This window comes from Mustela putorius, unplaced genomic scaffold, assembly GCF_011764305.1.
Source record: "Mustela putorius furo isolate JIRA1106 unplaced genomic scaffold, ASM1176430v1.1 tig00000224_pilon_pilon_pilon, whole genome shotgun sequence".
In the NCBI taxonomy this organism is placed as follows: Eukaryota; Metazoa; Chordata; class Mammalia; order Carnivora; family Mustelidae; genus Mustela; species Mustela putorius.
The window spans coordinates 32924417-32942622 of NW_025421321.1; the positions used below are offsets into that span (position 1 = coordinate 32924417).

At 44.2% G+C, this 18206-nt stretch overlaps 1 long non-coding RNA gene across 1 annotated transcript in view; it reads left to right on the plus strand.

Annotated features, from left to right (window-relative positions):
• The window catches only part of LOC106004780, a 34980-nt gene extending 17683 nt beyond the window's left edge, over positions 1-17297 (plus strand). The window contains exons 2-3 of the long non-coding RNA XR_001177786.2: positions 16029-16230; positions 16819-17297. This is a non-coding gene — a long non-coding RNA (uncharacterized LOC106004780). The remainder of the gene's footprint in view (positions 1-16028; positions 16231-16818) is intronic.
• Positions 17298-18206: the final 909 nt, after the last annotated feature.

The following is an 18206-nucleotide window of genomic DNA, read 5'->3' on the forward strand; positions in this document are numbered from 1 at the left end:
ATTAACTGCCTGTCTGGATGATTCTGGTCATCATATGTAACAAGTTGGAAATCGGACGTACTAGAATGGATCTGGATGTGGAATAGGATCCATTATTTTATGGGTTAGAATTACATATCTAAATGTACTACTGTACTTAAATCCACTCCCTGTTTCTTGAGCCCTTGTCCATCACTCTGTATGGGCACTTCCCCAGGAATGTGTAAGTTAAATATTTCAAAATAAAAGTCTTGCTGGTTGTTCCAAAAAATTTGAAATACCTGTGGCAAAACTTTCCTCTCTGAAAAGTATGCGTCACTGGCCTGGTCATTTTCCCTCCGTGGGCTAAGTTTTCTTCACCCATGAAAGTAGAGGATGAGGCCCACAGAAGATTTCTCAGACTTCTTTCCAGTTTTTTTTTTTTTTTCTGGGTTCGAAAGTGTTTTGTGGTATGGATAATCTCCTCACAATTTACTCAGGGCTACCTTCACTAAGAGGGGTTCACCTGAATTGGAACTAGCAGGTTGTCTGGATTCGTTCCTCATTTCCATTATTCTTTTGGGATGAAGTAGAATGAGTCCTAAGTGAGGACATTACAAGAGCACACACAAGTCAGCATGAAGACAGAGAGGTACCGAGACCTGTCAGCATTTTCCCCCAGACAGCTGGAAAGAAAGCAGACTGCCGTTGCTGCCTCACAGCTTTTGTACACTGACCTGTCAGCATGAGAAACCCAGCCATAGCTGTGCAGCCATGAGCCTTTTCTGGAACCCTGCAGGCCTTCCATGTAGCAGCTGTCCTGCAGGTGTTTATGCAGGAGAGAGAAGTCTGTGAACTGTATGAATTACAGGAAGTGAGTCTTAGGGTCAATATTAGGGCAGGTTTCCCCCAACCTTTACCCTGTTGGGCTATTTCTTGAAATTCGCTCTATACCACAGAGTGCCTTGAAAGGGTTTTTTTGTTGTTGTTTTTGTTTTGTTTTGTTTTTCTTTAGTATTTCCCGTGTAGGAAACCAAAAGCGTCTTCTACTAGCCTCTAGTAAAAATTAAGTAATTCTGTACCATTGGTGGCTTGTGGTGATAAAAACCCATTCTTCTGGAAAACGCCTATTGGCTAAGATTATTGATTAATATGTTGTGGAGGAAATTGGTTGCAAGATATGATCTGCCTCTACATCACACATGTTATTCAATTTGTAGATGTAGAACCATACTACTTACAGACAAAACTAACTTGGTTTGCCTTTATAGCCATTTTCTGAACTCCTACTCTTTGTCAAGCAATGTGCTAGGGAGGAAGAGATCACAACTACCTTGCCATAGTTAATACTCCTGCATGTCCCCGTCTTATGGACTGAATATTTGTGATGCCCCCCACCCAATAGTTCAGATGTTGAAACCCTACTCCCTACCCCGCTTGTGGTGGTACTGGGAGGTGAGGCCTTTGGAGATAATTAGGATCTGATGATGTCAGGTGAAGGGAGCCCTCCAGAATGAGAATAGTGGCTTCAAAAGAGCCACAAGAAAGCTTGCTTCCTCTCTCTGCTCTCGGCCATGTACAAGGAAGAGTTGACAGTTTGCCACCCAGAAGAGGACACTCACCAGGATTGGGAGCTCTTGCTACCTATGACCCCTGAGCAAGAGAGGCACTGAGCTCAGCTGGACTTTGCCCTTTCAACTAGGGGATTATACGGGCTCCCAGAACATTTAGAGGAGGAACAGAAAGAGATCTAGCATGCTCTGATGAGAAAATCTGATGGTGGTTGGATTCTTGATAATGTGTAGGCTTGAAGGAAGTGTCCTATCTCAGCAGGATTGCCTGTCATGGGGTGACAGAGACATGCTGAAGGGGATGGCCACCCACCCACTTGCCAAGAAAAATTCTACCCTCCTGCTAGTGGTATGTTCCCTCCAGTTCATAGATGCTTCCATTAGATGGGACAGCACCTGAATTAATGGGGGAGATAGACTTGATTGGGACAGAATAAGTCTTGGCTAAGAGAGAGAACCAGGTGGGAGGGGGTTGACCTGGATGGTGATCAGCTCTAATTAGCTAGCTCAGAAAGACTGTCATCACCACCCAAACCATACCAAGTTTAGACCATGACTGTTCCCTTCTTGATAAACTGTGTGGTACTTACTGTTCTGTATGAATTCAGTTCTTCTCAATAAGGTTTTCTTTCTTTCTTTTTTTCTTTCTTAAAGGTCCCCTCCTAGCACAGGGAGGTCTCTGAACAGGGGTGGCAGAGGTCAGTTGTGCCAGCTGTGCCTGGACAGTGATGCCTTGTGAGGGGAAGGACAGAAGCAGCAGCTGGATCTGGCCTGCTCAGCTTCCTGAGCTGAACTCTGGCCCAGGACTGGGTCAGCTGGGGGAAAGGAATACCTTTGTGTAATTGGTCTGCATTTTTCTAGTTTGTGCAAATCCTCTTAAATGCTAGTGGTATGTGACCACCTTCCCGGGCGGGGCCAGGAGCCCTGTGCAGTGGCATCCTGGTACTCAAGATGAATAGCTCATGGGCACATCTGAGTGGAGTCTACGCCTCTTCAGTTGGCCATATAGTACTCTTGTACCTAAAGGGAGCCAAAACCTTGGCATTCAAGCGTTCCATGAAGGATGGTGCTGGTCTATCTGGATTTGATGAGGGCCTAGGCTCCCTCCTGTATGGGCCCAAAGAATCAACCCTCTACTTTGAGAGAACTCGAACAGCTGTTTGATCTAGGGTGAGTCACTTATACCTTCAGATCCTTCGTTTCCTTACCTATTTAAAAGGGGATGACATTTTTTACTTTAAAGGACTGTACTGAGGATTAAACAGGAGGAGTTTCCAGAGAGCATTTTGGGACCTGTATATCCTGAACAAATGCAAATGTTAGGCATGATCATTACTCCCCATGCACACTTAGCCTCTGATTCACCTCGGGATGGGAAACCAGATGTTCTTGTTTCCATGTTGTGCAGTGGCCACTTCAAAGTCTTGGAAGTTTACTCAGTGATGCTGGTATGAATGGAGCCCCCATGTCCTGAAAGGAATGCTCTCGTTTGCTTTTGTAGGAGACTTCCTTACAGATAAATAACGCTGCTCATGGAAACCTCAGAGAGAAAAATCTTCTATGTGCCATGAAAGTTCTGTTTTTGTTTTCATTTTGTTTCTGGGTTGGTTTTTGTGTGTGTGTAAAGTTGGATATCCATGAAAAGTAAAAAAGCAAAAGATTAGGGGACAAGCAAAGTTACGAATCTGACTCCCTTAAAATGAACTACAAAATGTTTTTGTTTGTTAATTTGTAAATGGTAAGGATTAAATGTTTCAGTCAGACTGAGACAAATACCAGTCTCCCGGGCTGTGTGTTCCCCACACCAGAGAACACTATCTACAGCATCCTTCCAAACCTCCCTCTCTTTTGGGTCTTTCTCCACGCCATCATAACCCTCTCAACTTCAACAAAGTCCTCAACAGGGGACCCATGGCTGGGTTCATGGGTGGGAGGAGTATGAATAATGAATGAGCTTGAGAAATTCTCCTGCTCCCAAATGTTTCCTTAATATCTCATTGCTGATGACTGAAACCCTGTTATGAGCCAATTCCTTTAGATCAAAAAATCACCTCCTATTAAAATCTAAGTGGCCCCTGGAAGAGTAGCATATAAAACTGTTACACCTTAGTGTGAAGGACTTGATCCAGGAGCCAGCAAACTTTTTCTACAAAGGATCAGATGGTGAATGTTTTAAGCTCTAAGCAGTATAAGGTGTCTGTTGCTGCTACTAGCTCTGTCACTGTGGGATGGGGACAGCCATAGACGGTACATGACAAATGAGCACAGCTGGGTTCCTATAAAATTTCACTTACAAATATAGGAATTGAGCTGCATTCGGCCTGTGGGCTGTAGTTTCTGACCCCTGACCTAATTGAATCCTCTCAAAGGGAGCGACCAGCTGTGAGCAGGGAAGGGGGCACCTGCGCCTGATGTGGGGTAGGGGGAGGTGGTCAGTAGGATGTGTAGAGGTGGGACAAAAAGCTGTCGGAGAGGTGGAACTTATAAGCCAAACTTCATAAGAGTTAATCCCGTTTCATGTAGACATTTTCTTCTGAGTTGAAATTATCTGACTCAGTTTGTTTACTACATATATATTTCCAAAATTTTTATGGGGGTACACATTTTCCACTCATTTTAATTTTATTTAGTCTATCATTCTTATTTAGTATATCAGTTGATATTGTTATATACAGTATACACACACACACATTATATTGAATACTTTCTGACGCTGGAAATACATTGTGGACAGTCTAAGAAATGAATGGTGTTCTGATTTCCTTGAAGCTGTGCATGAAAGAAGCTTTTACTCTTTTTGTCCAGACAGCAGTTTATTTCTGGATCAATAGTGATGGATGCATGGTGCTTGGTCTTAGCTGGGACATGTTCTTGAGGTAAAAAAGAGATTTGTAAGTCTTTTTGAGCCTCATTCAGGTGTCACACAGGGGAGGGCCCGCAGAGCTGGTGTCGCTGACCCACACCACAGAGGGTGTGAGCTTGTGCAGTGTTCCAGGAGCAGGGTGGGATTTGACCTCAGACATTACTCCTCTTTGCCAGTCCCTCCTGTGACAGGCAGCGCAACACGGAAGATGACAAATTTAGAATGAGGAATGGAGCCTGGAGCCATAGGCTGGCAAGATGGATCATAAACACGGCCTCTGAGACGACTAAAATTGACCACGGAAGTGGGGAGAGGAAGGGCAGTGGGGTCACAGAGTGGGTGCCTTCATTTTACCCTGAGACATACTGGCTTCTCTCCGCCTTTGGGAATAGGCCCAACACGGTGGAGACATGTGGAGACAGTCTAATTATCTTTTTATACATTCATAAAGAAGTTTATTTTTGGTGAAGACACTCCAACTGGAATATACTTGATTGGTTTACATTGGAAAAGTAATTCGGGGCTCATCATCCAAATTACATTAAAAATGCTGAACTGTATTCCAGTTATTACCTAGTCGTGCTTGCTTCATACTGTATCAGGGAGATGGAGTAATAGGGAATCACAGGGCCTGCATATACTCGGTGTTCCTAAATATGAACTGATAAGAGACAAACTGTGCTCTTAATAAGGGATTATTAATGGGGCAACTGGGGTGGCTCAGAGGGTTAAGCCTCTGCCTTCAGCTCAGGTCACGATCTTGGGGTCCTGGCATGGAGCCCAGCATCGGGCTCTCTGCTCAGCAGGGAGCCTGCTTCCCCCTCTCTCCCTGCTTGCCTCTCTACCTACTTGTGATCTCTCTTTCTCTCTCTGTCAAATAAATAAAATAAAATAAAATAAAATAAAATAAAATAAACAAGGGATTATTAACATCCACTAGATGTTTCATACATGGGCCCTTTTCCTCAGTCTACAGAATCTTGTCAGGGGTCAGAAGACCCACACTGTCCGGGCCGCACCGTCAGCCCTGAGGGAGAGAGGGGTGCCGCATCTATACCAGTGAGGTGTGTCCAGAGAAACAGGATTTCTTGTTCCACATACACAGTCTGTTATTCTTCACAGTAATGCTCCAGCAAGTCACCACAAACACTGAATGAGCAAATACTCAGCCATTGCTCCCGGGAGAAACACAAGAGTTAGGTTCCTTTGAGCCCCTGGTCACGACATTGCATCAGCAAAAGATGACCTCATTTTATCTGCGTTTCTTTTTAAAGACACCTAATTCAATAAATATTGTACATTAATGACCACTGAACTCACAGCTGACAACACCACAGCTTACACCTAAATGAAGCTCATCTAATATGTGTACATTCTCGAAAAGCACCTCACAACCTCCTGGTGTTAAGAATACAAGACAGCACTTTAGTAGGACTATGCTTAGGGGCTCTTTTAAACAGCGTAATCAACACAAAGAAGCACAAAAGATGAAAGTCATGACTGAATAGAGAAGGAAACACTTCTTTGCAGTATGGGAGCTAAACAGGAAGGCAGAGTCACTGGAAACATGCCTCAGCTGGAAACGTGCATTAGGTGCCTTAAATTTTTTGTCACTCTGCTCATGTCTGTGAATGACTGCAGAAGCTCTGTCAGTACGGATTTGGGGGTTACAAAGCAGGCAAATTCACAAAGATAGGATCTGTGAGTAATGAGGATTGACTGTATCTCTAACAAGACTTGTTGCAAGGAACCGGTGTACACGATTGTGGGGCCTGGCAAGTCTGCAATCTGTAGGGCAGGCCAGCAGGCTGGGAATTCTGCAGCAGAAGCCAAAACTGTACTTAACAGGTGGAATCTCGACTTCTTCAGGGAAACTTCAGTTCTGCTTTTAAGGCCTTTCAAGTGATTAGATGAGGCCCACCCAGAGGATCAGGAATCATTTCCTTTATTTACAGCCAGCTGACTGTAATGTTAACCACATTACAAAATACAGCAACACCTAGACTAGTGTTTAATGGAACAGCTGGGCACTACCCTCGAGCCAAGCTGACACACTAAACTCACCATCACAGCACCCAAGTTAGAGCCCGGAAACGTGGCCTGGGAGGAGATCTTCCTTTTCCATTTTCCTAGAAGGCTCGCGTGAGAGCAGTAACCCATAAACCCCACGCTCTGGCCTGGCTCAGTGTTTGTTCAATGAACTCCAACTTCCACTCTGCAGGGGGACCTCACTCAGAGCCCTGACCTCGGGGGAGTGATGAGAGTCCCTTTCCTGAGGTGTTAAAAAAGGACACAGATTGGAAACCTCCCTTTTTAATTTGCCAGATATGATATGCCATCTTTGTTTCCAATTAATTTTCTTATACCCATTGATTCAGGCGTTTTCTGCTCTGGGCCCCATCTAGCAGCCAGTTGCTTAGTCCCTGCCCTGGAATGAATGGAGGGCTTAGACTGCTCCCAATCCGTGGGCTAATGTCAGCACTGTTACTGGGCAGTAGTGGTATTATTGCCTAATCTAGAGTACCAGAACCTATTTCTCTTGGTCCTGTGATGGTTAGTAAGAAAAGGGGGAAGGACCTTGCCCAGCATGTTAGCCTCTTGCTATTTAAAGTATAGTGCATGGGGCCCGTGGGTGGCTCAGTCGTTAAGTGTCTGCCTTCGGCTCAGGTCATGATCCTGGGGTCCTGGGGTCAAGCCTCGCATCGGGCTCTCTGGTTGGCAGGAAGCCTGTTTCTCCCTCACCCACTCCCCTTGCTTCTTTTCCCTCTCTTGCTGTGTGTCTCTGTCAAATAAATAAAACCTCTGAAATTTTTAAAAAAATGAATAAAGTATGGTGCATGAACCAGCAGCATCAGTATCACTTGAGAGCTCAGTGGAAATGCAGATCCCCAGACCTACTGATTCAGAATCTGCATTTTTAGCCAGATTTCAGGTGATTCATATGCACAGTGACTTTGCAAAGCATGCTTTGTGTAGCTATCTGTAACCCATGGTTTGTCCCTCAACCTCATTGTTTAGGTTTTGCATCTTGACCCATCTTTCCACCTATTTTAAATTGGATATCCCAGAATAACCTTGCTCTACCTGGTACTGGTGGATGGATACCTCCATCCTGCTCCCAACAATTGAAAGTCCCTGTGTAATGGCACCTGCCAAACCTGGCGGGCATTTTCCCTTCCCCTGTTTAGGCATGACTTTCTATTTTTAGCACCTTCCCAGGTACACTACTTTTGCCCCATCCTGCCCTGTGTTTCTGCCAACTCCCCTCCCCCTTGGACTCCTGTTGGGTTCTACGTGCCAGACTTGGAGGGTGGTGGGGGACGGGAAGCGACTGGAACTTCCTTTTCAGAACTGACTTGGACAGATTCAAACACTGATTAGCACAGTTTGGAGAGGAAGTAGAATCAGCTGAGGTATTCAGGGAATAGGGGGTCAGTTCCTGGATGTCTCGCTTTTGGAATGAACTGAGGTCAACATGTGACCTCTATTTAAGCCTCCGTTCCTAAATTGATGAGAAAGCTACCTTTGAACAACTTCTGTGAAACCTATTAAACCAGTTTGGGATCTTAAAGGGTTTTTATACATCTGCTTTTCAGGACATTTTAACAGGGGATCTGTGGCCAGCAAAGAGTTACAGAGTTGTCTTTACTAGAAGTTTAATGGTCTCTTTTTATTAAGCATGGAATCCATTAACCTGTCATTATAGAGTATCATCACGCCATGCAGCAAATGGTTAATTGAGTGGCATGCCTTTAATAGTATAGTCTGTAATTATAAAAGCTATTTTCAAAACCCCACATTTGATCATTCCTGAAGCAGGAGGATTTCTCACCATGAAAACCAGCTTTAAGCTTGGACAGCAATTACTCATATTTCCTTTTGCTGGCATTATGACTAGAGGAGTAGACAGTGGATTGGTTCCAAAAATAATCTTAAGCTTCTCTCACTTAAAGTCTGTCTGTTTCTAGGCTCATCTCCCATGTCTCCAGAAGTGGAGAACATATAGTCATAAGCTGAACAATCGACTATAGCCTGCAATTTGCTGAGGGTCATTTTCCTGACTTGTCTGAATACCACATGGTTGATATGATTGCCACTGTAGCCAGATGGACTAAGTGCATGTTGATGAATATGCAAATCTACTTTAGCTAAGTAAATTAATTATACAAGTGAATTGACTTACACATGCCTGGAACATTCTGAACTACTGCACCACACAACCCTAGGGGTATGACTCTTATCCATGTAAATGTGGTTCATGTGCAGTGCACAACCTGTGGGACTGCATGTAATTGGTGCCTATTGGTTTCAGTCCAAATATAACCTCCTCAGAGGTTCCTTGACCATTTAGCACAAAGGAGATACAGCTTTACTCCCCACTCTAATACCTTCATGATATTTATCATAGTCTGAAATGATCTGTTTTAGTCTCTGCGTCTCTACATCAAACTGGATGTTTCTGGAGGGCAGGGACATTGTCTGTCTTGTTAGAAGTCTGTTTAATACATAGTAAGTCCTTAATAAGTGTCTGTGGAATGGGGGAATGAGATACTCCCTATGTACATTTAAAGCAATGCCTATAACATGGGAGATTTCTTTAGGGATCTTCTATCCCATCACCAAAATGATAAAGTAAACTTTCTTCTGTGGTTCGTTAGTCTTTCTGGAAATTTTTATTTTGTATGATTTCTTCTGTCCTGTTTTACTTTGTCTTGTCTTTACCCCCTGCTCCTTTAAGGTACAAATAATGACTTTAAACCCCCTCAGAATGAAAAAATAAATAAAATCTTTAAAATAAATAAATAAATAAAATATTTTTTTTAATTAAAAAAAATAAAATAAACCTCCTCAGAATGAAAGAACCAACTAGTATCTGAGGGGCTACTGAATATCAGCTAGGGTTATAAATACAAAGTAGTAAAAACCATGGTCCTTACATCAGTGATGAAGTAAGACATAAACATGAAACACAGATACTTTTTTTTTTTTAAAGACTTATTTATTTATTTGACAGACAGAGATCACAAGCAGGCAGAGAGGCAGACAGAGAGAGAGGAGGAAGCAGGCTCTCCGAGGAGCAGAGAGCCCGATGCGGGGCTCGATCCCAGGACCCTGGGATCATGACCTGAGCTGAAAGCAGAGGCTTTAACCCACTGAGCCAACCAGGCACCCCAAAACACAGATACTTTTTGATTATTTAAGCTATACCAAAGTTCTTAAGCACTGATAGGGAAGGGGATTGTCTTTCTTGATTTTCCTTTTTTTTTTTTTTGCACAGTATCCTCAGATTCAGAAAGATATTCCTTTAAAATACATTTTTTTTCTAGTACAATAAAATTTTTGACACCAATTTAAGGAAGGAAGAAGAGAGTTGTCACAGGAAACACATGATGAATTACCAAATTAATGGTACAACCATGATTGCTACAGAGGCCTGTAAGTTTGTTTAGCCTGAGATAGAAAAAACTTTATGAAGATTGGTGCTGAGTCCGAGGTTCTTAAAGAGAATGTGGTGAGATTCCTGGTTTGAACCTACACTCTTTCCACCAGCAAGATTAGACGCTCTCTGAGCACCTCTGACAAGCCAGCTGGGCAAAGAACTCTTGGGTATCCATCTGCATGAGCAAATTTTTAAGACTGCTTCTGTGGGACTCAGGGCAAGAGAATTGGAAGAACTCCGTCTGAGCCTTTGGAAAGAGGGCAGATGTCCAAAGAGCAGTGTTCAGGAAGGATCTGAGTCACGGAGAGTAGTGTCCTCTGCCATCCAGAGGATGGAGGCTGGCCACGCCTCTGTACCTTGAGGACTCCAGAGGCTACAGTTCTTGAGGACTGAGCCTTGGGTTCACCAGAAGGAAAGACAGTATGGTGTTTACAGAGGGCTTGGACAGGAGTGGTGGCCTCAGCTGCAAGTATAAATGTGGGGTATAAGGGTGGCTAGAGCGAGAAAGGAAGAATATTGCAGAGATCACCTGTTTGTGGCATATTGTGAGTCAAACACTGCCTGGGGTGAAATTTCTGGGTGTGACTTTGAGGGGCCTCCTAGGCTTACATTACTCAGGCGGAGCACTGTAGGGGAGCTGCTGTTGCTATGACTCATAGGCCAGTAAAGCTAGACAAATTCAGGTTGCAGAATTTGAATGCAGACATTTGAATAGAAGACTTGGGCCCACAATGTGGTGGAAAGATGTGAGCAAAACATGGGAGTAGTGTCATACATCTTGTATTCTAGAAACAGGGTCTTACAGGGGGGTGATGGGAAACCAGGGTGCAAAGGCAGACTGTAGCCAGAAGCAGAGGGCTCTGAATGGCCGAGCCAAGGAGGTGCTACGGGAGGCTAATCAGAAGGAGAGTGAAGATAAGAAAGATGGACTCCAGGAGAGCCACCTTGCCCAGGTTGTTAGCAGTAGTTTTTGAACTTGCTTTAGCAGTAGAAACATGTTGTGACATAAAATCCAAGGAAGATACTTCGCAGATGTGAAGTAGATCAAACCAGAGTAGGACAAAGGGAAGAGGAGGAATAGGATAGGGCCTAGGCTGCAGGAGTCCAACAGTTACCTTTGGGTCATGGGAGAATTAATGAGTTGAAATTTTTTTAACCTCTATTCCCTTCCTTCCTTCCTTCTTCCCTCCCTCCTTTCAAGATTTTATTTATTTATTTGTAAGAGTGAGAGAAAGAGAGCACAAGCAGGGAGAAGCAAGCAGCAGGCAGAGGGAGAAGCAGGACCCTGAGATCAAGACCCGAGCTGAAGGCAGACACTTAACTGAGCCACCCAGGCATCCCAACCTGTATTTTCCAAATTGAACAGTGATTAGTTTAATGATCAAAAAACTTTGGTTTTTGAAAACTTAAACAATTCATTGCTTTGCTTTTAGAATCTGTTCATAGCTCATGTCAGGAAAATGTTTCTTCTTATTCTGGGCCTCTCAGATTTCCTTTTAGCATATCTTGTACACTTGTTGCTAATTGTTGGTAGAGTCACAGAGGGGCTGTCTTAGTCCCTTCAGGCTACTATACCAATACCATAAACTGGGTGGCTTATGAACAATAGGAATTTATTTCTTAGAGTTCTGGAGGCTCAAAGTCCAAGATCAAGATGCTGGCAGATTCAGGGTCTGCTGAGGGCCCACTTCCTAGAGGGCCATCTTCTCACTGTGTCTTCACATGGCAGGACGGGATGAGAGAGCTCTCTGGGGTCTCTTGTGTAATGGCACTCATCCTTTTTTTTTTTTTTTTTAAATTTTATTTATTTATGTGACAGAGAGAGACACAGCGAGAGAGGGAACACAAACTGGGGGTGTGGGAGAAGGAGAAGCAGGCCCCCCACCAAGCTGGGAGCCCAGTGCCAGGCTTGATCCCAGCACCCTGGGATCATGACCTGAGCGAAGGCTTCATGACTGAGTTACCCCGGCATTCCACTCATTCTATTCTTGAGGGCTCCACCCTCTTGACCAAATCACCTTCCAAAAGTACCCACCTCTGGTTGCTGTCACACGAGGAATTTTCAGTATATGAATTTTAGGGGGACACAAACATTCAGTCTCTGTAGAGCAGCTACCTACAGCCCTAGGTGCATTAATGTTGCCTCCCTAACCAGTCTGTAAACTAAGATCTGTAAACTTACTAAGGTCAACTTGTCTTTTTTTTTTTTTTAAGATTTTATTTAAATTCAATTAATTAACATACAGTATATTATTAGTTTCAGAGGCAGAGTTCAGTGATTCATCAGTTGCATATAACACCCAGCTTGTCTTCATCTGGGTGTCCTTCCTAATCATCAATAGGTGCTCAATTAATGCCTAGCAGCTAAGGAAAGATCCTTTTGTTAAACTAAAGGGGAACAGGGCAGGAGCCTCCAGGGTAGCCATTAAAGCCTTGTTTGGAATGTTGCCTTCAGCTTTAGGAAGCTTGCATCTGCCTTGGGTGTTGTCAGGTTTGTAAATCAATTACGGGATTCCTACTGCTATCTGAAATGACAGGGACACTATTTTTGGACCTAGCCAAACTGCACCTGAAGAGATTCTGCCACTTTCCCAGGAAAACTTAATCTTTTACTAATTATGTTAGGAGAGGACACAGAAAAGAAGTGTGGGTGGCTGGATGCTAATACAGCACGGCCTTGAGGAAATGCCAGGGCGATGGTAACAGGGATCACGTGTTACTCTCAGGATTCAAACCTGCCACTTGTGTGTCTGCTCAGAGGTATTTCAAGTCACACCTCCTCCTGCCCACACAAGAACATTGTGTTCTCTCTCCTTGTCTCCCTGTGCCCTGGTGTCGCGTGTATGTGCATGCACTTGCGCGCGCACACACACACACACACACAATCTCACTGTTGGGCTGTCCTTGTTAACTCTTTCAGTAAGCCTTTGGTGTTACAGATTGTAGCTTTTGGTTAAATACCAGTCCCTTTGGGATCATTGAACTCAGAGAGGACGCCCTATCTCCAGCTCTTCGTTCTTCCGGTAAGTGCCTAAGGGGAAACGAACCCCAAAAGAGAGACAAATGGCAAAAACTGGCCCCGGGGGGCCATTTCATTTTACATCACATTAAAGCCATTTCATTAAGTAACAATAAAAAACCCTAAACAAGTGGAGACCAGGATGCTGATGGGTGACTTACTCTGTTTGATATGAATAACATCTACAGGAAGTTGTGGTGACAAATCAGGGATTAATATAGTTAACTCTTTATATGAATGTCTGCTCACCCCAGGGTTGAATGGGATGGAGTAGTCTCACTCATGGTCATCACGTTACCCAGATTGTGTAATCAGGATGGATTTCGCTGTGGCTAAGGAAAACAAAGGTATAAAACCAGGGAGTTCTAGCAGAGAGGAAGAAAGGAGGCTTCTACCCAGAGGAAGAGAGGAAGAAAGTGGAAGATATTTCTCAGAGATGAGCCCAAAGCAGTTTCTGTTTTCTTCTAGCCTCAGGCGGGGTCTAACTTTTAGGACTCTAGGCCCCAGAGTGACTAGAGGGAATTAACTGCGTCCTCCCACGAACTTCTACCAAGCTTGGGCCAGAGACACTCATCTATTCCAATGTGGAAGATCGCTCAGTCATGAGATCTGTGATTTGCCTCCTCCTCCACCTCTGGAAGCTAGCCAAGGCTTCCTGGCATGGGATTTCCATCTGGGACAACTAGGACTAGTCCTAGTGAGCTCTGGGCTTCAGCAGAAACTGGACTTATGGGTGTTTCCAGGGTGATTCTGCATTCTGGGGTCATTCCTAGAGACATCCTTGACCGTCAGGCTCTGTGAACCTGTCAGCTGAGGCTGGGTCATGTGATGTTCTTACTCCTTCTTTTGGGTCTCTTCCACATTCCCATCACTTCATCCCTGCTGTTAAAAACCTAGCTCAACCTGTTGGGAAGAGCACTGGGTGTTGCATGTGGGTGATGAATCACTGGAATTTGCTCCCGAAACCACTGCTGCACTGTATGTTAACTAACTTGAATTTATATAAAAACAAACAAACAAACAAACAAAAACCTAGTCCAGTCTTATTACTTTTCATCTGGACCCAGACTGAAAGCAGTTTCCATCTCATGGACCAATTCCAGTTAATGGGCAGGGGCTATAGGAATCCATGTTGACAAGAATTTTGAGTTTAGCAGGAAAGAGTGGTTGTCCATTAATAGTGGTTGTTCAATAATTAATGTCTATTAATAATAAATGGGCACGGGGGAAAATAGCAGCATGCGTCCCAATCGGGTCTCTTACCTTAGCCTTCTGAGGGCAATGCTTACTTCTACTTACTTTCAGAAAAAGGTTAATCTTCTAGAAGCATTAGTTGATAACATCTCATCTAAAACTTCACCCCCACCCCACTTTAGCAACTGACACCTGTTCTACCTTTGTTATCCCTATCTAATTACATATGTATGTACATGTGTATGTGTGTGTGTGTGTGTGTGTATAATCACACCATCCCTTTGTCTTTTAGCTCCATCACCCTCTTTCTCCCAGTCTATTGGCTGTTCATCTCTACTCTGGTCTCCTAGCTCATCACTGACATCATGGCTACATCCAGGGTACAATCCTTTGGTCACTCTCTTGTCAGCAACCTCTACCTCCTTGTTCCCTACCTTCTGCTATGTCAGTCCTGCAATCCTTTCCTGTGGATAGACCTATTTTCTGTCTGTCTTCCTACATGAGGGCTCCTGAAGGCAACAGAAGGAATTCACACTCTTGCGGTCTCTCCTCTGACCTCAGCTGGATCCTCAGCATGGCCACCCTTGGTCAACATCCTTTCCTCCCTTGTTCTCCCAACTGCTATCTTATACCTTCACCACAGCACCTCTGTCCTCTCCCCAGCCATGGCCACCCTCCTCTTAGCAAATGACTAAGTCTTCTGTTTTAGCTCACGCTGCTATAACAAAATACCTTCAACTAGGTGACTTAAACAACAATAGATTTCTCACAGTTGTGGAGGTTGGGAAGTCCACGATCAAGTGTTTGCAAATTCAGTGTCTGGTGAGAGCCCTCTTCCTGGTTTGCAAATGGCTGCCTTCTTGCCATGTCCTCACATGGTAGACAGAGGGAGAGCTCTGGTCTTTTCTTCTTATGAAGGCACTAATTCTATCATAGGGGCTACACATTCATAAGCTCATCAAAGCCTAATTACCCCCTCCTCCAAAGGCCCCACCTCCTAATACCATAACATTTGGGATTAGAGCTTCAACATATGACTTTTTAAAAGATATTTTATTTATTTATTTGACAGAGAGAGAAGACACAGCGAGAAAAGGAACACAAGCAGGAGGGATCAAAGGGAAGAAGCAGTCTTCCTGCTGAGCAGGAAGCCCAATGAGGGGCTCGACCCCAGGACCCTGGGATCATGACCTGAGCTGAAGGCAGATGCTTAACAACTGAGCCACTCAGGTGCCCCAATGACTTTTGTGGGGACACAAATATTCAGTCCATAGCAGCTTCTATTTTATGAACTCCTTCAACTCCCACCCTCAGAACTTCAGCTCTCTGGCCATCACATCCAGCCCTCTCCTCCACTTTCAAGGGAAGAGCTGGATTTCCTCCTGTATAGAGCCTCCTTTGGGACTCTGGCCTTTTGCTCTCTCCTTTCTCCTTCTTCTCCCCATTTCTGATCCCTTCCCAGCAGCCTAGAAACATGGTCATGTCTCTCTCTTCTTAAAATAACACACTCTTGGGGCGCCTGGGTGGCTCAGTGGGTTGAGCTGCTGCCTTCGGCTCAGGTCAGGATCTCAGGGTCCTGGGATCGAGTCCCACATCGGGCTCTCTGCTCAGCAGGGGGCCTGCTTCCCTTCCTCTCTCCCTGTGATCTCTTTCCTTTCTCTCTTAAAAAAAAAACAAAAAAAAAACAAAAAAAACACACTCTTTCCCCAGCCAGGCTGCCACTGTCCAGCTCCGTCACAACGAAGCTGCTAGAAAGAGTCAATTCCTTCATGACCCTGTCCACTTTGCTATCTTACCTGTCCACTTTGCATGGAGCTAATCACTGTTCTTGGCCTTTTGGATACCAAACTGTCCTGGTTCTTCTCTTTTCTCCTTGACTTGTCCTCCTCGAGACTTACCCTTTAAATGATGGAATAGCCTGAACATTTGAAAGTGGTTTCTAAAGCCAAAGGCTGATCCTGTAAACCCTGTGCCATGTTCTAGTTCTTTCAGAGCTGTTACCAGATGAAGAGACAACGAGCTTCCAGGGCAGGCTTTGGAAGGTAGACTATTGTCACTCCTGGGGATGAAGAAGATGGAGAGAGAACATTGTTTCCAATGCAGGGAAAAATACGAAGAACACTCATGTTGCACGGATTCCTAATTGAAACTAAGCCTTCAGCTCTGGCTAAAGAATGTGAAAAATGTAAATTTCCTGTTTGAATGCCTGTATTTAATTGTATTGTCACGAAGAGGGTACCTAAATACCTGTGTGCAGTGAGGGCAGCAGCTAGAACTAACTTGTTGGCCCAGTTCAGGGACCTGAAACATCCAAGACACCACCAGGGTTTCGCTTGTTTCAAAGAGGGTCTGCAGAAGGCCTTTTTCCAAGTTCTGGATGTCGAGATAGGGCCCTCAATAAAGGGCAGAGAAAAGAAAGACTTCCCTTAAACTCCTTTATGAAATGGAGAACTTGCCCTGAGTGGGAGGGTTTGAGCTCAGGGTCCCAAAAAACGTTTGAGAATCAGATCTTGCCACTTTCTAATCGGTCTGGTTGAGACTGGTCCTGGAGTCATGGGACAGGGCAGGAGATCTGAAGCTGGTAGGCCCGTATTTTCTGAGGCCTGCAGGGCAAACTTGCCTCTACATGGAGCCAGGAAGCTCAGAGCCCAGGGCCGGAACAACCCGAGGAACCTCTCTGAGCTCCGGTGAATGTTGATATCCTACAAAACCAGGTGGTGCCTAAAATCAAATACCTCTTTGTAACTCGTACCCTTGCTTTCTCTTCCTGTAGCCAGTGAGACTTGGAAAATAAGCTGCCTTTGGAAACGTAGCCCAGAGGTAAACAACTGAGCAGCACACCAACCTATTGGAGAAGTTCCACTTTGTCTGCCGAGTGTGGGTTTTGGAATAATAACGCTCTTCTTCATAAGCTGCATTCCAGTTTCGAGAGCCCTGTGACTGTAACCATTCATGTCCATAGACAATTAGTCTCTCAAAGTCCTTTTCAAGCTGGGGAGGATTTCGTGTCTGCTCCATACCAGCTCTGAGGGGGAGGGGGTGTGCCACAGCGAGGCGGGACTCGAGATTTGAAAATATAATCAGATTCACCATTTGAGAAACCAGAGTGCTAATTTCCTAAAGTGCTTAGTCACTTTGAACCCTTGACTGCCTCCTCTGTGACTGGGCCCAGTGTGGATCTGAGTGAGTCATTTATGGGGGTAGGGCAAATGTAGGAGAGAAGAGCAGGACTTTTTTTTAAAAAAATATTTTATTTATTTATCAGAGAGAGAGAGGGGGAGAGAGCGAGCACAGGCAGACAGAATGGCAGGCAGAGGCAGAGGGAGTAGCAGGCTCCCTGCCGAGCAAGGAGCCCGATGTGGGACTCGATCCCAGGACGCTGGGATCATGACCTGAGCCGAAGGCAGCTGCTTAACCAACTGAGCCACCCAGGCGTCCCAAGAGCAGGACTTTTTACCAATCTCAGACTTATTGTCTAAATGAATTTGGCATCTGGTTGGTGTTCCTTGCATCTCATCATTTTATTTTATTTATTTTTTTTCAAAAAAGGACATTGGGAAATAGACTTCAGTTGTTTCAGTGGAAGATAGAAGCAGTAGTTAACCTACATTTGGTGCTATAGATCCTTCCAGTATCTGTCCTGTGTGCAGAATCCCCACTTTTTCTCAGTTTCCAGTGAAGTTATGGAGTCCAAAAGGAGATGGAGAGAGAGCATTTGGAAGAGCTGCCCACCCAAAATGAACACAACCCAATTCCAGATGACTTGCCTCCATGTTGGATGGGGCTTTCATATTGTTTTCTTTTTTCCTTTGAGACTGGTTTTCATTATCCATTGTTTCTCTAAGTGGATGAAAACTGAAAACTATGGGTATTATATTTTTAAAATTATTTTTATTAATATATAATGTATTATTTGGGAGTATTACATTTTAATTTGGGCCAGTACTGTTCTAACAATTAGGAATTTAACTAATTAAAAAAAAAAAACAACTCAATTTGCTGGCGTGAAAAAAAATCATTTTCCAAAATTTTTCATATGTTGACACAGAAGGATAGGGAAAGCCATTTATGACCAAAATAAAGTATTTTCAAATAGTAGACTATTACTTAGTTCCACATTTCTTTTATTACCCACAGATAATGGGATCCTTGTAGGAGTCC